This window comes from Carassius auratus, chromosome 4, assembly GCF_003368295.1.
Source record: "Carassius auratus strain Wakin chromosome 4, ASM336829v1, whole genome shotgun sequence".
Classification (NCBI taxonomy): domain Eukaryota; kingdom Metazoa; phylum Chordata; class Actinopteri; order Cypriniformes; family Cyprinidae; genus Carassius; species Carassius auratus.
This window is the reverse complement of record NC_039246.1, coordinates 4150466-4173054: the sequence shown is the minus strand read 5'-3', so window position 1 is coordinate 4173054 and position 22589 is coordinate 4150466. Positions and strand designations below refer to the sequence as shown.

The window sequence follows — 22589 nt, the reverse complement described above, 5'->3', positions numbered from 1 at the left end:
AAATTTGTGTCGTCCAATGGGATTGTAGCCCGCACAGTGCATTTTATGCGTGCAAAGAAGAAGCGAAGATTGTGCACCACGGTGATCCGACATCATGGCTGTCTCACTTCAGACGTTGTCGACGGAGGATCTTCTTGAAAAACTAAAAGAAGCTGGAATACATGTCACTGAAGAGGAAGCACAGAAACTCAGAGGTAAGTTTAGTTTTAAGTACTATGAAAATCGGTTGGTTCCCTTTCGATTCACGTTAATTGACATTGCGTCTGAAACGTTAGCTAACGCTAGGCCTAATGTAAACGTTACCTGTGGGGCGTGAGGTAAACTTTTCTTCGAAAACACTGACATGACGAAACCAATCCATTGTTATTAAATTTTAAGTGTATTGTTATTATTACAATTACAATTATTTATCTCGAAATCAAGATAGCTTTTAACATAACTTATACTCTTTCGCATAACTTATAGGTTAACGTACTCAGACGCTGACAAAACAGAAGTGAAACGGTCATAGAATCTGTTCAAACATGTAGAGTTTTTTGTGAATCAACACGGATGAAAACAAACATCCCTTCTGTGGCCACGAATCTCTGCAAGGCCTGAGGTTTGCTATTTGACTGAGAGCCTCACACTGGTGTCCACACGTTAACTTCTGCTACATTTGCTGCAAAAGCTCTCATTGTAAAGTGTGCACATATGGACAACTGACTAATTGGTAAGAGAATGAATCAAAAAAACACGGGACGTGATGTTAAACTGTCCATTGTGCCAATGGATGGTATGCACATGAGGTTTGCCTTGATGTTAAGAGTGGCGTGGGAGCTGTACCTCAGATATGGGAAAGATGTAAATTTGGGACACATCATCAGTAGTATGCCTTTGAATCATGGGGTGTTTCGGCCTTTCAATACTAAACACCCTCATCAAAGGTGGCCAGCAACAGGGTGATCAAACCTGAGCTTGTGTCCCATGCCCAATCATGAAAATTGCCTAGTTGTTTAAATGGCGCAGCCCACGGGACTATGCAAGGCAGGAGGCGTCCTCTTCCCTGAGTCAAGCCTAGAGCTGACCGCATACCTTGTTCACCCTCTTCATGGAGGGTTGTGACCTGGGTTCTCAAGTGGGTTATAGAGTGGGGGGGATTAGTGAGTGGGTCATGTTGATGCTCTTTGAGCCCAACAAGGGTCCTTCCTTTTAATCCATATCCACTGGCTGCTTCTTTCGGCCGCTTCAGAGACTGATTTAATTGTCTGTCGCAGAGCCTGTCCATGGATGCCAAGGTCTTTCAGCAGTCTGATGGTAGAAGAAGCCACAAAACCTCTGCATCCCACTTCAACCGGATAGACTTTCGCTTTCCACCCTCGTTGTTGAGCGTCTGCTGCCAGTTCTATATAGCGCAGTTTCTTGCGCTCATAGGCCTCATCCGTTGAATTCTCCCATGGGACTGTAAGCTCTATGATATAAACAGTCTTCAATGAAGGGGACCAGAGAACCAAGTCTGGTCTGAGGGTGGTGACTGCAATCTCAGGTGGAAAGATTAGTTGCTGGCCAATATCAACTAGCATCTTCCAGTCCCGGGCCATGGCTAGCTGTCCAGCTTCTGTTTTGGTAGGGGGATGTTTGGGCTTTTTCTGCCCCTCTCGGATGAAGGTTGGGGCCGTGATGGAATCGATCGCTCTCAGGGGCAGGGAGTTAGTGGTATTCCTCTGGCTCTCAAGAGCTGCTGCCAGACTCTTGAGGACCTGGTTGTGTCTCCAGGTGTAACGACCTTGTGTGAGGCAGGTCTTACAACCGGCCAAGATGTGCTTAAGAGTTGCTGGAGTTGGGCAGAGGGCACAAGTAGGGTCCTCGCCATACCACTGGTTGAGGTTTTTTGGAGATGGGAGCACATCATAGGTGGCTCTGATGATGAAGCTGATGTTGCTTGCCTCCATTTCCCAGAGCTCCCTCCAGCTAAGCTTTCTCCTCTCCAGACCTTCCCACCTCATCCATTGTCCCTGTCTGACAAGAGAGACAGCCTTTGCGCTTCTTTCCGTCTCCTCCTGACGACGAACCTCCTCGACCACCATTTTCCTCCTTTCTGATGTTGAGGCCTTACGCCAAGTTGGCTTACTTGCCGTAAGGCCAAAGCCTCCTCTTCCCAACTGGACATGCCCTACAATGTCACTGTGCTTCAGGGCTGAGGTAGCTTGCTGCACCGCGTCAGATGGTGTCCATTTCCGTCCGGTTACCAGGAGTGGAACGGCATTGCTGATGGTCTGGTCTCTGGAGTCCTTCAAAGTCATCTGGAGTCTCACTTTAGAACACTTGTACTCTTCGGTGAGGCTTGTGATAGGCAGTTCAAGGACCCCTTTGCCATAGAGGCTGATGTTAGTCAGACAGCGTGGGACGCCGAGCCATTTCTTGATGTATGAAGTCATGGTTCGCTCCATCTTCTCCACCGTTGTTATTGGGAGCTCATAAACAGTGAGTGGCCACATTACCCGAGGGAGAAGTCCAAATTGCAGGCACCAGAGCTTGAGCTTCCCTGGCAGTAGGGTACTGTTAATGTCTTCCAGACTATTGGTAATGTCCTGCCTTACTTGCTGCACTTGGTCTTTGTCTCCGAGGCTTGCGTTGTACCATCTACCCAAGCTTTTGACAGGTTGCTCAGAAACTGTTGGTATTGGGTCATCACCAATACAGAACTTCAAATTTTTAAGCTGTCCCTTAACTATTGAGATGCTTCGTGACTTGTTCGGTTTGATTTTCATCCGGGCCCACTTGATGTTCTCCTGCAGTTTACCAAGTAGCCGCCTGGTACATGCTGCAGTAGTGGTCAGAGTGGTCATGTCATCCATGTATGCTCGGATAGGTGGAAGGCGGATCCCGTTCTTAGTTCGCTCACCCCCCACCACCCATCTTGAAGCCCTGATGATGACCTCCATGGCCATTGTGAAGGCCAGGGGTGAGATTGTACAGCCTGCCATGATGCCTACTTCTACGCGCTGCCATGATGTTGTAAAGTCGGCTGTTGTAAAGCACAGTTGCAGGTCTTCGAAGTAGGCTTTTACTAAACTAGTGACAGATGATGGAACATGGAAGAAGTTGAAGGATTCCCAGAGGAGGTTATGGGGAACTGATCCAAAGGCATTAGCCAGGTCAAGGAAGATGACATGGATGTCTCTTTTGTCTTTCTTCGCCGCTTGGATCTGATGCCAGATCATGCTGGTATGCTCCAAGCAACCAGAGAACCCAGGAATGCCGGCCTTCTGTACGGATGTATCAATGTACTTGTTCTTCTCCAGGTAGGTGGACAACCTCCGTGCTATCACGCTGAAAAAGATTTTTCCCTCAACGTTGAGAAGGCAGATTGGCCGGAATTGACCAATGTCTGTCGCATCCTTCTCCTTGGGAATTAGCACCCCTCCAGCCCTTCGCCACCCCTTAGGTATTATTCCCTTCTGCCACACTATCCTCATGAGCCTCCAAAGATAGCGTAGCACATCTGGTGCGTTCTTGTAGAGCTTATACGGTACTCCATTCGGCCCAGGGGCTGATGCTGATCTTGCGCGCCGTACTGTACTCTCTACCTCCTTCCATTTTGGAGGGCCAGTCTCCAGATTGAATTCGGGAGGTTGAATAGGTGGGATGTCATGTGGGATAACTATTTGTTCGTGCCTTTTTGGGTCATGGTTGCCCTTTTCCAGATGTTCTTCCAGTTCCTCCTTGGGAATTTTCAGGATTCCGCTTTTTTCCTTAGCGAAGAGATCTTTAACGAACTTGAAGGGGTTTTTGTAGAACCGTGTTCTTGTGTGTTCCTTCTTCTTGCGAAGTTTCCTCAGGTTCTCTGCTCTTCGCAAGGTTGCCAACCGACACTTGATGTCCCCCTGGAGTAGCATGAGACCCTCTCTCTCTGCATCAGAGGCCTTCTTCCACTGCTTTCTCAGCTGCCTTCTCTCTCTGACCAGAATTTCGATCTCTTGCTGCCTCCTGGATTTGGCTGGTGCTGATATTGCTTTGTTGCTTCTCCTAGCGTTTACTCCAAAGTGCTCTTCTCCATAGTGGTAGATGATGTCAACCATCCTTTCCAGCTTTTTCTCTGCTGTGCCCACTTGTTGCTCCAGGATTTTTGTCAGGTCGTTATTGATTATTTCCCACTCTCTCTTTTCAACAGCTTTGGGCCACTTCACACTCGGTCTGTGCCCTTTGATCTTTTCCTCCTTGGGAGGTCTCTGTGGTTGAGTGGGTTCCTCCACCGGCATTTCTGTGCTTGTATTATCCTCCTCAGGGACACTGGTACTGATGCTCTGCGAACTTTGGTTTTTATCCCGTCGCTGTGCTTCAATCGACTGATTTGACTGGTTGCTTCGTAGGAAGTACTGGTCAATGCGAGGCCCTTGTCTCTGCTCTTTCAAGCACCCTCTCTTTCCTTGGTGGGTCCTCAATCCCCTGAATGATGTTATTTTCGCCCAGCCACAGGTGCACACTTGAAGAGAATGTCCAGCTGCTGCTGTGGTTGTCTCATGTGCCGTGTTCTTGCTCGTAGTCATGTCCGTTCCTGAGTCTGTAACCATGCTGTCAGTCATTGAGCCATCTTGCGCCCCCGCTCTCGCAGGCTCTGGGGGTATGTTCCTTTGTTCACTTTCTGTAGCATTTAGCGGGTGTCTCCAACAAACTGAAGCAGCGTCGGAGACTGCCGCCATGGGTAGCTAGCCCATGACAGCCCCAGTGGGGACTATTCCCTCCAGTCAGCAGTCTCTCCAAGCTGTCACACAGACTTTCCTATGTTGTCAGCTGTCCTTTCACAGCGGTCACTGGACAAGTCCAGATATTCAGAATCAAAAAAACACGGGACGTGATGTTAAACTGTCCATTGTGCCAATGGATGGTATGCACATGAGGTTTGCCTTGATGTTAAGAGTGGCGTGGGAGCTGTACCTCAGATATGGGAAAGATGTAAATTTGGGACACATCATCAGTAGTATGCCTTTGAATCATGGGGTGTTTCGGCCTTTCAATACTAAACACCCTCATCAAAGGTGGCCAGCAACAGGGTGATCAAACCTGAGCTTGTGTCCCATGCCCAATCATGAAAATTGCCTAGTTGTTTAAATGGCGCAGCCCACGGGACTATGCAAGGCAGGAGGCGTCCTCTTCCCTGAGTCAAGCCTAGAGCTGACCGCATACCTTGTTCACCCTCTTCATGGAGGGTTGTGACCTGGGTTCTCAAGTGGGTTATAGAGTGGGGGGGATTAGTGAGTGGGTCATGTTGATGCTCTTTGAGCCCAACAAGGGTCCTTCCTTTTAATCCATATCCACTGGCTGCTTCTTTCGGCCGCTTCAGAGACTGATTTAATTGTCGCAGAGCCTGTCCATGGATGCCAAGGTCTTTCAGCAGTCTGATGGTAGAAGAAGCCACAAAACCTCTGCATCCCACTTCAACCGGATAGACTTTCGCTTTCCACCCTCGAATATGTAATCTCATGAACTATACTGGTATTTCTCAACACTTACCCAACTTGTTATTTTCATTAGAAATACCTGAATAAAAAACAAAATAATAATAAAGTCACAAAAACAAAACAATGACATTTAACACCCATAGATATAAATAAACAACTACATTTTACCAATGACTGCTTGTGCATGTTTGTTCAATGTAACAAGCTCAACGTCCAGACTTCTTAACCGGATCCATTCTTGCCGTGTTTATGATGGGAGTTTCTGTGATGGATTATGTTTCTGATCAATAAAATCTGGGTACTTGGCTTATTCATGTTTAAGAAATAGTTGTTTTTTTTCCATTTGTGAGAAAAAATTACAACCACTTGACTGTTGATACACGGCCAGCAAGTTCGGGAACAAGCTCAATCTTCCTTAGTACATCTTAGTCATCCTTTGTATTTCCCTCATGCAATTTATCATAGAGCACATAATGCTCTGACGATCCTGTTAATGGATGCCCATTTATATCAGGAGTTTCCTTTGCCTTTATTGACCATGGAAGGCTTACTGTGAGCTTCCCTTCTTTAGCACATTGGATGTTTTCAGCAGTAGGGCTGAGTCATCTTCCCTCATGAGGAGAAAAGGGCATTGCTGTTGGAAATCTTATATTTCCATGAGTTGCCAGTCCTCGGGCAAAATCATAAATGACTATATTTGGAATGTGCTGCCATGACATCAACATGTCCATATAGTCCCTTGGACGTTCAACTCTCAGGTTGAACTTTAAACTATACACAATTCCACATGGACACATGATTGTAGCCCAACAACCCAAGAAGATAACATTTCTTTAGCAACACACAATGCTATTCATCGGTCCATAAGTGTAATAATAATGTTAGTAACAATAGTCATACTTACCAGAGGCACCCCAAACTTTGGCAAAAACTTTGTGGTTCTTTATTTCTGTGTGAAGCTGCAAAATGAGATCCATTTTGGATCCTAAAAGTCCATGCCACAAGACTTGCATAGTTTTTTCACCTCTTCCACCTGTCAAACAGCAAACACACCAAGATTCAAGTTGTATATGTATTTAAAGACTAAGAATCAATAGATTTTGGAGGAATAAATGTGAAAAGGATGGTGAAGTTTACCTTCATTGCCATCACTTGTTCCAGAAGTCTATCTTCAGGTATTTCTACATTGACCTTCTCAGATGATGTTAGTTTTTTGTATACCCTCTCCCACTCTGTGTTGTAGACCAAATTTGATTTCCTGGTTTGTGGCCCAATCCAGGGTGACCATTTATTGTAGTCAGGCTGTACAACAAATGGCTTTGTTTGCTGATCTGTATGCACACAGTTAAAAGACAATAACATAAAAAATATAAAATTTTGAGACTGGAATAAAATTATACATTCCTATTGTATGAAAGCATGTTAAGTAAATTATGCCTTACTGAAGGTTTCCATAAGTCAATAAGAAATGATTTCTGAAGAGAGTGAAGTCCAAAATTCTTCCATGTCCACTATACCATTGTAATCTGATGGATCAGGGATTTCACTTACTGTGAAAGACAGTTGAATCAAATAGATAAATATACTATGATATAAATAAATAAATAAATCTGTAACACCTCAAATGAATTGTAAAACATTTTCCTCACCTGGCAGGCTGAACACTCCTTTCTTATGCAGATCCATGACAACAATGGCTGGATTGCAGCCACATTTTACACATGAATATATGTATTGATGGTCTGTAAAGCTTCAAAATGCATGTATACCCACAGTATACGGCTGTTTGGAGGTATTTTAACACCTAATGACAGTTCCATGGCTTCAAAAACTCTTCCTGCTGCGGTGTGAGTCTACAGAAAAAATAATACTCAATGTGCTGTTTTGGACCTTGAATGCTATGCTTGACATGAAAAGGAACAGGATGTCCCCTAAATGCTTTTGCCACTGCATAAATGCCTGATTGTGGGTCTATAGGCTGACTCAGTAAGTGGTATTCTTTTGTGATGTCTGGGAACTTTGAAGAATGATTTCTTTGCATATGGCGCTTCAGATTTTTCAAATACAAAGACATATTGCAGTGAGGACCCTCCACGATCGTTTGACTTAATTTATTAACTCTTAACAGGGCGCTGGGTCACGCTGCCTGCGCTCGAGGTGGAGACGCTGCTTGGGCTCGAGGTGGAGACGCTGACGGGGCTCGAGGTGGAGATGTTGCCCTGCCTGCGCTCGAGGTGGAGATGTTGCCCTGCCTGCGCTCGAGGTGGAGACGCTGCTTGGGCTCGAGGTGGAGATGTTGCCCTGCCTGCGCTCGAGGTGGAGACGCTGCTTGGGCTCGAGGTGGAGATGTTGCCCTGCCTGCGCTCGAGGTGGAGACGCTGCTTGGGCTCGAGGTGGAGATGTTGCCCTGCCTGCGCTCGAGGTGGAGACGCTGCTTGGGCTCGAGGTGGAGACGCTGACGGGGCTCGAGGTGGAGATTTTGCCCTGCCTGGTTCCTTTTACTGCAACCTAAACAAAACTAAATCCTCAAGAGAAATTTGGTAATTCAGTGATGAATTTATGCTTGTACAGTATTAAAAAATGTGTTCATTCTAGTACTGATCAGTTGACTTTTAATTGTTTCTTATCTACAGAAAATTATACCTTACCACTTTATTTTTGTATTTCCTACTTTGAGGCTCTGATATTTTGGCGTCATGTCCTTCTGCTGCTCAGCCTCAAAGTAGCTCTGCATCATCATGGTCTTTTCGGCAGCAGAAAGCCTCAGAGCACTGGCAAAACCAATACCACCTAAAATGCCTTAATTCAAAAGAGGCTGTTGGTCATCCCCTGTGTGGCCTTTGCAACAAGCCTGATGTTATTAGGTTGGTTTTCATTAATACCAAACTTCAATCACACAGGGTAGGTGAGGTGTCTTTTGGGATGGGAGAAGATACATGTCTTTTGGGATGGGAGAAGACTTGGATACCCAGATGAAAAACACATTCATGAGAAAAGTAAATCTAGGACCTTCTTGCTGTGAGGTGACAGTGCTAAACATTGGGGCACTATAAAATCCTATACAATAAAATCAAACCTAGTAAAAGTGAAATAGCTGAAATAGAGTGTACATTATTTTATATGAGTTATTCACCTGAAATAATGTATTATATTATAATATTGTTTTCTTTTCTCCCTAGGTGCAGAGAGTGTCTTCCTGAGGAGTGGTTCTGGGTGGACTGGGATATATTGCATCACAAAAAACAGCCACTCCACAACAGGGAAAGTGTGATTCGTGGTTTTATGAAGCCATTCCTCCAACCACATGCATCATCAAAGGGGAAGATGGATATTGCACCCATGAGCAAGGTACGTTCTTACGAAAGCTTTAATTTTGCTGTTCAATGTGTGTCTGCAGACAGTCACAGATTTTCTAAATGATTGGTTTTCCTTTTTGACAGCTTGCATTTGGCCAACTGTGAAGATGTCAGACTGCTCCTGTGGAGGCACAAACTTCACTGTTACCAGCCAAACCAGTGATTATAATTACCATCAATGATAAAAAAAAATAAAAATAAATTATATATATATATATATACATTTTTATTGTAGATTTGATGTTTTTGTCACTAGTGTGCTGTGGCATTTTGCTTACAATTGCAGAAGTGTTAAAACATATGGAATAGCACATGATATTATTAACTGAAACAAAGACAGATATGTTTTTATTTTTGTCCTTCACAAAGAAAAAAAAAATATTACCATCTTTCCAGCATGATGTCCAATCAACACAGCAGTGTGGAATTTAGTGAATTAGAAAATATGTATATATTATAAAATATGATATAATGTGGGATTATAGGAACTTGTGCAATGTCTCTCACCCATTCACAATGTGCAGAATTAACTAAGTGTTGTAAAATTAAGTATGTGGTAAATGTGTATTATATTTTTAATCAATTTTTTGATCCAAGGGCGTTTTGACTTGCATCAGCCACTGTATGAATGTCAAACATGCCAGCAGCAATTGACCCCTGACTTTAAAGACCTCCTAAGAAGTGGATATTGGCCAGCCACCATCAACAATTCCACACTTTATACACTTTATACAACGGCGATGCACTGCAGCGAAGCTTTTTAGAGCTTTCATATGCATCATTTGAGGAAGACCAGCTCTGCTGTAGAGCTCCTTTCACCTGCCCAGCCTGCACACCAGAAATGTTGGATTTTTTAGCAGATGGAAATAGAAAGCTATATCGCTTTCGCCGAAACAGAAGGTGATCTTTCTTCCAGTCTTTTTGATTTATTTTCTTACTTCATATATTTTATGAATGGATTTTCTATTTTTCTTTCTTCCTTAGCTCTGATGATCCTGGCTGTTTTTGAGGGGTTCTTTGGGGCTGAAGACAGTGTGGTGTCTAAATTTGTCGACACCACACAGAAAGCAGTGAAAGATGCAAGTTGACAAAATAGTTGTTACAATAATAACCGTAACCCCCACTTCAATTACTTCTGCCTACCAATTCCAAAATCAAATTGAGAGAATAAATGCCATATATTAAATGACACCATTGCTTTAATTTGATTTGTCATGTTTGTTTAGTGTGTCATAGACACAGGGAAGAGGCACATGTGGGGACTCCCAATGGACAGCAGCGAGGGAAACTCCAAGGAGGGCTTCAAAATTGGATGAAGAGGGGATGGAGGTTGCTGTGTGTCGCCATGGGTTCCTTTTGAAAGCCCTTAATATGTACAGGGGAGAGATATTAGCCTACTCTCTGTACCTTCAAAAGGACAATTCTTCGCAATGGACTTGGCACACAAATACTGGCCATACCTGGAGAAAGTTGCTAGTGTCCTTCCTGCTCTTCAGGAGCTGACCACTATGAAACCCTTTCTCAGTGTAATGCATGCTCGAACCCATGCTACTAAATGTGAGGTGTGTATAATATTTTGCCATCATATGTACATTTGTAATATTTACAAGCACATTAATAATATGTAATTGAAGTCAAGCTACACGACATTATCTTGTCTTTTTGCATAACCATTTCTTGCATGGATTGGAATGCCCTTTGATGCAGATTGTGTTTTGTGATATTGGGCTATATAAATTAAATTACATTTAATTTCTTTCACCCTTTAATAAAGATTAATTGGAGTGGCAGGAACCAGGAAGGAGCAGGGACAACCGCCGAAGAGGAGGTGGAGCAAGTTACCTTTCACGTTGTGCCCTAACGACCAAATACATGTCCAAAGCAGGTGATCCCAGTTTGCAATATTCTTGTATATATTTTTTTTTTGATTGATCATCATAACCTCATTATTTGCTTTAAACAGCACGGGTGGACATGCTTACATTGCATGCAATGGGGTGGAACGAGAAAAAAAATCTCTCTTTACATTGGGCACTTTCCACAAGATATGTGAAGGTAAGTCTGTTATTAATTGTTTTGTGTGTCCTTTTGTTGTGTTTACTTGGCCTGTTGTTAATCATACAAAGTTGTAATCCTGATTATTGTATAACACTGTTCATCAGACTTGTCAGAGACTCCATGATGAGACTGCAAGGATAGCTGACCTAAAAACAGCTAGATTGCACAGATGAATTGGTATCACAGTGGCTATCTGATGTAAAGGAATGGGCAGCTGGTGGTAAGCATGACCAGATAAAAGAAACAACAAACGTCCCTTTCTACCATCTACATTTTTTGTTTGATATTAAAGAGCAGCAAAACCTTTATGTCAGGTTTATTAGAATATTCCAGTTCCTTGCAGGAAGTGCACATACCAAGTTTAAATAAGTGTGATTAAAAGGTTTTACATAAAATTCAAACAGATAAACAGTTCTGTGTTGTTTTAACAGTGAATTTGCTTTCACTATTTTTTCAACAGAGACACCTGGTACATCTCGTGCCAGTCAAGGCACAACACACAGAGGAATTCAGCAATCAATTGAGGAGCTGTACCTTAGTGTGAGGCACCGGAAGCGAACCCTCTACCGTCAGAATGGTATAACTCTACAATATAATAGGTTCAAGCTACTGTATGCATCCTACTCCACCAACATGGAATTAGCAAATAATGTAGTAGCACAGTTCAGCTCAATCATTGAATTCTGTTCTTTAAATGACCAGTCTGTAGGATTTAGTGGTATCAATCATTGAGATTTGACGATTGAAACCAGCTTCCCTCACCTCTATCTTTCCAAACTGCAACTTTGTTTTAAAAAAATTTGGTGCTATAATTTCTTTCTTGCTTAAGAGTTCTGTCAAAAGCCTCTGTACTTCATGTCTTTCTAGACAGCAGCAAGTTTCGCATTCGCCTTCGAAGGAAGCTAGCGATAGATATCTTCAGGAGATACAGAAATACAATGATCTTGTACTAGAATCGGCAACAACCATTGACATAGCTGTGGTGGAGCATTCCCTAACTGGAGAGAGTACTGTGTCTCAAATATGGCCGTGGGAGGTTCATGGCAGTGATATGTCTGTTTTTAGATGCTTCACAGGAATTTATTTTCAGTTCTGCTTTATAGAGTATACTGAACTAAGGCATGCATGTTACATATTGAGTGTTGTAATATTAATTTAGTTTAATTGCTGTATTTTCAGTTTCCTTATGTATCAATTTGATAAAAAAGTAAATGTTTGTAGTGATTATGCAAGATTGTCTCATGTATACATATAACTGTTATTGATTCTTAGCAAACATTTCAATCAAGAAACAAGTGCACGACCAAGTGATGTAAACGAGGTGACTGTATGAAGAAACAAGAGTTTTGGTTTTTGAGATGGCACAACACTGCACGTGGTTGCAGAGCCTGGTAATGGTTCTCAAGAACAAGTTGGCTAAGGAGGGTAAGTTTAATTAAAACCCTGTCCATGTAATGTTAAAAAAACACATCAGTCACAGAACTTGGATGGAGTAGAACGGTTATTGCTCTCTTTGCCGAGGTCCTTTAGCATGTACATAAAATAGGGATTAAAGTTGTAACTGTAGCTATGGTAACAAGTCAGTGCCAATCATCCTGCTATGTAGATTTGAATAGGTAATATCTTTTTACTCAATTTAAGTTCTTTGGCCTTATGAAACAATCTTATTATAGTTCTCCTCTGACCTCTAGCATCAACAAGGCATTTTCGCCCCCAAAGGACTGCCGTATACTGGATATTTTTCCCTTTTCACACCATTCTTTGTAAACCCTAGAAATGGTTGTGCGTGAAAATCCCAGTAACTGAGCAGATTGTGAAATACTCAGACTGGCCCGTCTGGCACCAACAACCATTCCACGCTCAAAATTGCTTTACCTGTTAGCCAGCACCCCATTATGGGACTCACAGCTGAAAGTGCTCTACCTAACTTGATTTGATAATGCTCAAAAATATTAAAAGTTATAGACACTGAAGTGCCTTGAAATTTTTTTTTACCACACTTAAATATATATTTTTTTGATATAAAAATACATGAAATGAGTCCTGGAGCTATCTAGAAAATTAATGGGTTGAAAGCCACATGTTCTCATGAGTTTCTATTTCAAATCTGAATAAGATATCATGAAAAATGAGACTCCTGCAAATATTTTTCTGAGACTATGACCCCCCACCCCCCAAATTTAAGAAAATATATTTCCCAATAGTAGTGAAGGCTTCTACAAACTATTTAGTCAGTAAACATACCACTGCTTAGTTTTTTTCAATTATAAAACACTAGACAGAAACTTAGACATCATATAAGTGATTTATATGAGCACTAGAAAAATACAATAAGAATAATTTGAGTAAGATTTAACTTTGTTTGCCAATTACAGAACATCCTGAGATTGCTAGAAATCCAGCATTTACAATGAATTATGATGCAAATAAGTGCTGATGGCCACATATACAGATGGTAATAACACAAATGTTAGAGTTTTAGTTGGTAGGCTAGAGTAGACATGATTTCGAAATTGTCAGCGGGACATATATTACCTTTCAAAGAGCGTCTTTGAATTTTTTTTTTTTTAAGTTTTATTTAACATTGTTTATTTAATTATAGCCTGCAAATGTTTGATTTACAGTCAGTGTACTGTTTGAGTACATGAATTACTTCGGGATATTGGTAGGTTTTAACTCAGAGGGAGTGTCAGACAAATTTAAAAAGGTAACAGCTCAAGTCATTTGTGGATTAATTCTTATTGGAGACGCGAACCATTTAAAACGATTCAGTTCGATTTGGTGAACTGGTTCAAAAAGATCCGGTTACATCAAATGATTGATTCATGAACCGAATATGACAAACTGCTTTGATTTGAACTCTCTCACAACAGACACGGAAGAGAAGACAATGCTGAATAAAGTCATAGTTTTTGCTATTTTTGACCCTCTGATGTCACATGGACTATTTTGATGATGTTTTTATCTTAAACTGTGTTCCGAAGATAAATGGAGGTCTTACTGGTTTGGAACGACATGAGGTTGAGTTATTAATGACATAATTATGATTTTTGGGTGAACTATCCCTTTAAATATTTCCAAAATCTGTGATATAGGCTACTCTCCAGATCAAGACTTTCACAATAAATCTACATTTGTCTTTTAATTAGAGACAAAAACTGTTCAATTCTAGAAGCTTAAAATCATTTATTTTATTTGGATGAAATGGTCTGTTTATCAGATTTACCAATTGTTATAATTTGTTTGTGCTGGTCAAGAACAATATCTAAAATTGAACTGTGTGGCGGGGGAGGCGTGGTTCTGTGTGTTTTTCAATAAAGTTTCTCATGAGTCTCAGCATGCTGACCTTGGTCTCCTTCCTCTCCACACGAACGAACTTGGTTACAAACTGCAAGCAAAAACATGGGGCCAGTTTCAAATATTTGAGTGGCTCCTCCCCTAACAAATGTAACCTCACTCCAAATTTTTTATAAAACTTGAGAGCACTGATTAAACTATATATATATGCTAACCTAAATTTTAATAATAATAAAAAAAAACACTTGTAAAGTTAGACAAATTCCACATATAAATATGCTGTTTCTTTTGTCTCAATCACTCCATCCTAATATTGTTTTGAATTAAATTTATGTATGGAAAAGTAAAAAACTTGTGCTAATGTTATTTGTAGTTTATTTGTGTTCTTTCACAAAAATATAAGTGAAAATATGCCAAATGCTTATTTATTGCTTAATTACTCACTAGAGGCTTAAAGACTGATCAAACAAATGTATTGACAATTGGACCACATCAAGACATCATTCTTTTAAAAGAAATGCATGATATGAAAAGGGATTTCCCCTACATGGAGCCGACACTGGTGGTGGTGAAGGGGTGAGTAGCAATGCTGAGATCTAGATGAATGTAGAGCTCTTCTCCTGATGATCACAGTGGAGGGACCTACTGTATGACCCGATTGGCTCAAGAGGGTTGAGAAGAAAATACTTTTGGTTTAAGACATAAAACACCCAGTCTGCTGATGAGTTTGAAGTAGAAGAGACATTTCTACTGACATTTTATTTTACTAGTAAGTTATACAGGCTATTTCAGTGAATTGACTTGGTAGCTGTTGCTACACTCAAACTCTTGTGGTCTCTCCATTCATTTCATTGTTTTTTATTATGCTTCTTGAACATGTGTATCGAAATACATAGATCCCATTTACAAAACTTACATTGGAATTTCTCAAAAAACGTGATTTTATACGTCCATAATTAAGCAAATCCTGCATTTTCTAACTCAATATTAACAATGTCAAGGTTATATATTCACAGAAGATTCTTTACATTATGTAGGATGATTTTATGTAGAAAACAGTGAATCACAAAAATGTCTTTATCAGGGTTTTTACAGAGCATCACAAACATTCAAAAATGTGACACTTTGAGAATACTCTGGTAGTAATTGTAGCTGTATTTTGCATGATTCCCTGATTTACTTCCATCCAATCACGAGCTTTCCTCCTGATACACTACACCAGGGATGGAAGACTCAAACTATGCTCCAACACACATACACTATTAAAAATATAGGTGCACAGTGATGCCATAGAAGTACCATTTTTGGCTCCACAAAAACCATTCAGTCAGTGGTTTTTTTAAAGAACCATCTCTTTCTTGCCTTTTTATAATCCAAAGTATCTTCATTCACCACAACGAATCATTTGTGAAACAGAAAGGTTTTTCATATGTTAAAGGTTCTTTATAAAACCATGCCGACAAAAAGGTTTAAGAGTGTACCTGTAGTTTTTAAATAACCCTGAATGACTTGATTAGCTGGATCTGAATGCAAAGACTTGAAGCTTAAAATTCATCTGATATATTTAAACGTTGAAAGTTAAAATGACAAAATCCAGAATGGCAATTGTCAAGCTCATCAACTGTGTGTGACAAATTTTTAGGATGACGAATACAAAAAAACGAGAAATTCCGATTTTAAATAACTGGTCGTCCCGGAAAAGAAATGTCGCCTGTCAGTGATGCAATGTCCGCTCTATACTTTGTTTCCGGTGTAGACCATGTGATGTTCCACCACACCAGAATATCACATGGTCAAATGCGGAAGTGGTGGTTATGTTATAGCCACGCGTATGGTTTGGTTGTCGTTGTTATGCATCACGATTACTCTTTGGCGAGTATTGAAGTGCCAGTAAAACATAAGCTTCCATATTCGGATACACGCAGACTGTGTGACAAACGGAGGAATAAAACCAGGATAAATATCGGCCAGGCATTTACGAGATGGAGAGAGCTGCGTGAAAATCTTAGACTTGACCTAGACTCTGCTCTCACGAGTGTATTGATAGACAGGTAAGCAAATCAATTATTTATTTTGTTATTATTGTACAAGTAACGTAATAGTTACAGTAAAGATGGTCCAGGTCTCATCTGGATTTGATAATTCCAGTGAGGATGTATCTGTGTTTCCCTGCAACACATGCAACTGTCAATAATAGCACTTATAAACAAAGTTATATTGCTCTTTGTACTAAGGTAAGGATTTTTATCATGTGTGGTGACCGAGATTATGGCAGTACAATTAAATACAATCGGATATGTGTTATTAAAAATATATTTAGTCATTACTTGCAAATGTTCGTTCAAATTTAATTATAGAACGATTGGTTTGAGCACGTTAAACAACAACGGCATTAACCATAAACACGTAACAATGCACAACATTAACCCAACAAATCATTTAACAAATAGCTGTAAGTTGTAACGGGATAATATAGTATAACATTTCACGTTCCTTGCAGTTCATTAATTATGAAGACATAAAATAATACCATCAGATATACAGGTAATACAAAAACGAATAACTTACCTCATCCGTGATCATGATTCATTTATCCAATTTAGATACATTGCTATGGTGAAAACGCATTTAAAAAAACATCTCCCATCGTCACCTGCTTCATAGCGTCATCAAGCTTCGCCTTTGTTATTGTTGGAAATGCGCCCTCTTGTGGTCAAAAATCGCATACTGGAGCTTTAATGTCAAGTCAGCTTTATTTGAATAATGGTCTTTATAATGCAGACTGTCAAAGCACTTAAAGAGATACAGGAAAATAATCAAGGAAAATAACAAAACAACAGTGAAGTTCATCAGTTTGAAATTACATAAATTCAGCTGTAAACGGCAATCAAGTTATTCAATTAGAACCAGTTTAGTTTTGACTGAAATGAGTTAGGTACCACTGTCAATGTTACACGATTCGGCTGTAAAGCAGCTCTACAGAAGATGGTATGCAATTATCCAGCTTATGTGAAACTCAAGATTTGCTTTGTTTCTGGAAGTCTTTCCACAGTGATGGCACATGACATTCTTCTCTCTACAATGTCACAGAATGAATCCTAGGGTTTTCTTGTCTGTTAAACTCATTCCACACTGATGACATTCAAACAGGTCCCTCTGGAGTAAATCTTCATGTGGTACTGAAGGTTACCTTCACAGCTGAAGCATCTCTCCAGTGTGAATTCTTCTCACGTGGGCTTCAAGGTATTGTTTTAGCTTGAAACTCTTTTCACACTGAGGGCATGTGTAAAGCTTCTCTTCAGTGTGAACTTTCATGTGAGATTTAAGGTTTCGTTCACGCTTGAAAAATGTTCTACACAAAGGGCAGATGAAGGGCTTCTTTCCAGTGTGAACTAGAATGTGGTAATCAAGGGTTCCTTTTTTTTAAAACGTCTTCCACACTGTTTGCAGATGAAGGGTTTCTCTCTGTCGTGAATTCTCATGTGCGTTTTAAGGTTTCCTTTTTCACTGAAACTTTTCCCGCACTCATTACATTTGAAAGGCTTCTTTCCAGAGTGAACTGTGAAATGCCTGTTAAATTTTCCTTTATGACTAAAAGTCTTTCCACACTGAAAGCAAGTGAAGTTACCCTTAGTTCCTGTCTCTTGAGCTCCTTTTCGTGTGGAAGTCATTTCAGACTGTAAGAAAGAAGATCTTTCTTCAATTGTGAAATCATGAAGATTATCATTCTGATCTTTCTCTTCATTTTCATTCAATACTTCCCTCTCCTCTTTCGGTGCCATTAGGTCTAGGGTGGGAAAAACAAACATAAAAGTTAACCCCAGTTTAATGGCTCAAAGCAATCAAAATCAAAACATGTATTTATGTTATCCATGTATGCTAGATCCTATACCAGGGCGTCCAAACCTGATCCTGGTCAGCCAGTGTCCAACAGAATTAAAGCTGGCCATTATACAATTCATTGAAAAACTTAGATAATCTTATGACATATACATACGAATATATATATATATACACACATATATAGACTGATCTCAATATACCATTATTATGTCTCCTAGGGGATAAAATGTTACAAATTTAGAGAGAGAGGGAAAAACACATATTTATCACATATTACTTCCTCGTAAGGTTTTATTAAAGGGGTCAATGATGTCAGCCAATCACAAGAGAAAAAAACCCAAAACCCACTGCAAATCAGAGAATGATAAACAGGGTGGAAAAAGGTCAAATCAGTGATAAAACATGATTGTGTGTTGTTCAGAGATAAGCAACTACTCTTCTGTGATCTTTCTTTGGAACTACTTTCATCAGTCAATTTTATCTCTAAAATGTAAGTCACAGTTGGAATCATGTGGAGATTTAGGAAAACAGCACTCTTGGTTAGGTGTTGTTACTAATCGTCATGCACTATTTAGGGCTGGATCCGAATATTCGATTATTACATTTTGAGATTCAAACAATTGACACCTTAAATATAGCCAGTTTTTTTATTATCAGGCCGAACGGTTCTAAGGACTGTCAGGTACAGTTACAGATGTATTTCCACATGTACGTCCAATCAAAACGCTCGGTCCGAGCAATTTAATTAGCTTTCCTATCGAGATAGGTATAAACGTAGGTCGGAGCCAGCTCCAAATGGGCGGGTCAGCTCCAAATGGGTGGGACTTCAGCTCCAAGTGGGCTGTACAAACCTCCAGAGCCTTTTGATTGGTTTATTTAATGTCACAGGGTTAATGCACGCTGCGAACCCCCCCACACCAAAAAAAAAAAAAAAAAAGAAAAGAAAAAAAGACGACGTCAACTTCCCAAGGCTTTTCAGCGTCAAGAAAGAGGAGTTTGAAGGGGTACGTTTAGACTTGTACAACGTATTACAAGTAAAAAAAAAAAAAAGTGCAGTATCTTGGCGGTTGATGTTTTAGTCTTGACATAGTTAAATCATGATTACAAGCTCATTGCATTCAAGTTTGAAAATTGGAGGACATTCATGTGCAGTTTTTACCTTCAAAACTCATATTTACGATTATTCCGAGAGCACGTTAAGACAGCATTAGCAGCACAGATAAATTACATCTTTATTGTGTCTGTTACCCTTTTCTGCTAAATATTTCTGCAATACATATAGGATTTACGCTGCAGATTACGGACACTGAAGACCATTAGCAGGTATTGTTACTAATGTTACGTAAAATATGCAGGCATATGTATTATAACTGCACTGATATTTAAGCGATCAATAACTATTAATAGATTTAGTACAGTGTTCCATAAGAATGAGTCTTCGTTACAATAGTCTTTACATGAGTCTTTACATGAGTCTTCTCCTAACTGATAATGCTTGACTTTAACAAAGCTGGTCATTGTTTCAAAACCTGCTGTTATATTTTTAAAATGTTATCTATTTTTACGTGTAACGTTAATCCAAATAATATAATGCAATTGAAACATTTGGTTTAATTACCAAATTCATTTTTTAATTTAATAATCATAACAGTGGATATATGAGGATAACTGCAGTGTCCACTACCATGCAACAGGTGTAGAATTAATTTTGTCATTGTAGGAAACACAAACAAACAAAAACATTATGTTTAAACTTTCTGTTACACAAAGTTCAAGTCTGGGTGGCCAGAAGTTACATTTCAGTGACCTGGTTACTGCCTCTCTCTGCAAACCCAAAGGATCACTTTCCTGTAAACTTTTTTTTTGTTCTTTCTATGCATCAAGATGTGTCATTTATTTTTTCTGAAGATTTTTGACTAATGTGTGTGTATGTGGGTCTTTGTGTGGATAAATTATGTTCATACTTTAAAGGTGGACATTTGCAACAGCGCTTGTCCCTAAAATTGCTCCAGGGGTATGGTCAGAGACTGTCCTAAATGACAAATGATGGAATGTAAATGACATTACATTCTGTAGACGTCTCACATAAATGTGCATTGTACTTTAGTTAATGTTAACTTGTCAACAGTGAATTATTTTAGGATGTCATTGGACTGAATGTTTAGTGACTAATGACACTTCATTCCAGTAAAAATATAATCCATAGTCTTGGAGTGAAAGCAGCAGCAAAGTGTTCCAATGCTGATAAAAATCAAGCAGGTTAAAACCTCAGGTTCCTTAAATATCTGTTCTACAGGACTGTTTGGGGTTGGACAGATTTTTTAATGGTTTTGAAGTCTGATGCTCACCAGGCCTTCATTTATTTGTTCAGAAATGCAGTAGAAACAGTCATATTGTAAATTGTAATAATATTTTACAATAACTCTTTTCTATTTGAGGCAGCACCGGATCTACCCCAATCATCATTAACGGGACCCCAGTGGAGAGAGTGAGCAGCTTCAATACCTTCAAATGCCCTGCAAAGAGTAGCTGAGCACATCTCCAGAACATCTCTCCCCTCTCTGCAAGACATCCACACCAGAATATGTAAATCTAGGACTGTTAAGATCCTTAAAGACCCCACCCACCCTGGAAATCCACTGTGTCATCTGCTACAGTCAGGCAGACGCTTCTGCAGTGTGATGGCAAAGACGGAGAGGCTCAGGAGGAGTTTCTTCCCTCATGTTATCAGACTACTAAACATGGACATTAAACACACTGAACGTTATAGACTGGTTGTTTATGGCTTCCCAATAACTCTGTCAGAACCTTTGTTTTGCAATGTGTTATTTTGGCCACTAGAGGTCCCCAATGTGCACTCACGTCAACATTGTGCCTTTTGTAATCAGTGTAATTGTTTTCACATGTTTCTCATTCTGGGCTGCCTATTTAAGCTGATCACTTTCTTTGTATCTTTGCTTGGTTATTATTGTTCCTAAGCAAGTTGCTGCCGTAAGTCTGCTCTAGTTCTAAGATCTATTCTTTGAAAGTATTTTTGAATTGTTTTCCTGTTAATAGTTTTTGCAGTTTTTTCTCTGAGTTTTTGTTTTGGAGACTATTTTACTATTTTTGACCCATTCTGGTCTGAGGTTTTTCCTGTTTTGTAACCTAACTCTATACAAAGGATATTTTGTTCCCTTTTGCTGTTTTTGTTGAATAAACTCTTCTGAGTTAAGTTTACAAGGCGTCTGACTATTGGGTTCAACTACCTCCTGTGGCTCAGCGGTAGAAATTAAGACTCTGGCATCAGAGACCCAAGTTCGGGCCCCGGTCCTGACAGAATAACCAAGCCACATTATGAACCCAGAGGCGCCAAATCCTCAAGAACTCCTTGCCACAGCTGCTCAGTATGAGTCCACAGTCCAACGCCATGAGTCAGCACTAGCTCAGCAGGAGACTTTGATGGCTAGACACTCCCAGTTGCTGTCTGATCTCATGACTTTGGTCCGTCAGATCTTTGACCGGCTGCCCTCTACCTCAGTTACTGCTTCTCCTGCTGCCTCTGTACCCCTTCCAGATTCTCGAGTGCTCTCTCCTCTAAGTGAACCCCGCCTACCTCCACCACAACATTTCTCAGGTGACCCTAGTGCATGTGATGGGTTCCTGACTCAATGCTCTCTCACGTTTGAACTACAACCATCGTCCTTCCCCTCAGATCGAGCCAAGATTGCATACGTCATCACCCTCCTTTCTGGCAAAGCTCTTTCTTGGGCAACTGCGGTCTGGAAGGCACAAGCCCCCTTCTGTACAAGTTATTCCGCATTCGAAAAGGAGTTCAAGCGAGTCTTCGATCACCCCTTCAGTGGCCGACAAGCCTCAAAGAGACTTCTCACCCTCCGTCAAGGTAATGGCAGTGCAGCTGAGTATGCCATTCAGTTTCGGACCGTTGCAGCAGGGAGTGGTTGGAACAATGAGGCCCTCATGGTGTGTTTCCTGAATGGTCTGTCAGAGGCAATCAAGGATGATCTGGCTACCAGAGAACCTGCTGTTGATCTGGAAACCCTCATGGATCAAGCAATCCGACTGGATAATCGCCTGAGAGAGAGAAGCCGGAACCGCCCATCTGTTTCCTCATGGTCTGCCAGTCCAGCTCTTGCTCAAATGCCACCAGTGCCCCAAGATTCTTCGGAACCCATGCAATTGGGTAGGGCTAGACTTTCCCCCTCGGAACGAGACCGTCGTATGAGAGAGCGTTGTTGTCTTTATTGTGGATTGTATGGTCATTTTCGCTCCACCTGCCCCGAGCTTTCGGGAAACGCCCAGTCCCGTACAGGCAAGGAAGGACTGTGACGGGAGTTACACGCACCACTTCACCTTCCAACTCTGGGCTGTTCCTTCCAATCACACTCACTTGGAGAGGACAAAAACACCAACTAGAGGCATTGATTGATTCTGGCGCTGCCGGGAATTTCATGGATGTTTCTCTTGCTAAGAGTCTTCAGATCTCTACTTATTCTCTTCCTGCACCCCTAACTGTGACAGCCTTGGATGGAAGACCATTGTCTCCCGGGAAAGTAACCCACCTCACCTCTCTCCTTGGTCTCACCACTTACCA

At 40.7% G+C, this 22589-nt stretch overlaps 1 protein-coding gene and 1 long non-coding RNA gene across 4 annotated transcripts in view; both read left to right on the top strand.

Annotated features, from left to right (window-relative positions):
* LOC113066149 (zinc finger protein 271-like) overlaps positions 1-9876 on the top strand; it is a 63056-nt gene extending 53180 nt beyond the window's left edge. The window contains exons 2-7 of one of the 3 annotated variants that reach the window (XR_003279135.1): positions 7570-7981; positions 8342-8437; positions 8621-8789; positions 8882-8956; positions 9395-9697; positions 9782-9876. The gene's annotated coding sequence lies outside the window, so the exon portion shown is untranslated. Of the gene's footprint in view, positions 1-7569; positions 7982-8341; positions 8465-8620; positions 8790-8881; positions 9698-9781 lie in introns of all 3 variants that reach the window. The other 2 variants (XR_003279133.1, XR_003279134.1) reach the window with 2 other exon arrangements.
* A 153-nt stretch (positions 9877-10029) lies between these two features.
* On the top strand, positions 10030-12717 carry LOC113067466 (uncharacterized). Its single transcript, XR_003279350.1, has 6 exons — positions 10030-10359; positions 10572-10682; positions 10761-10852; positions 10960-11075; positions 11316-11432; positions 11723-12717. It is a non-coding gene; the product is annotated as an uncharacterized LOC113067466 (long non-coding RNA).
* The last annotated feature ends 9872 nt before the right edge of the window (positions 12718-22589 follow it).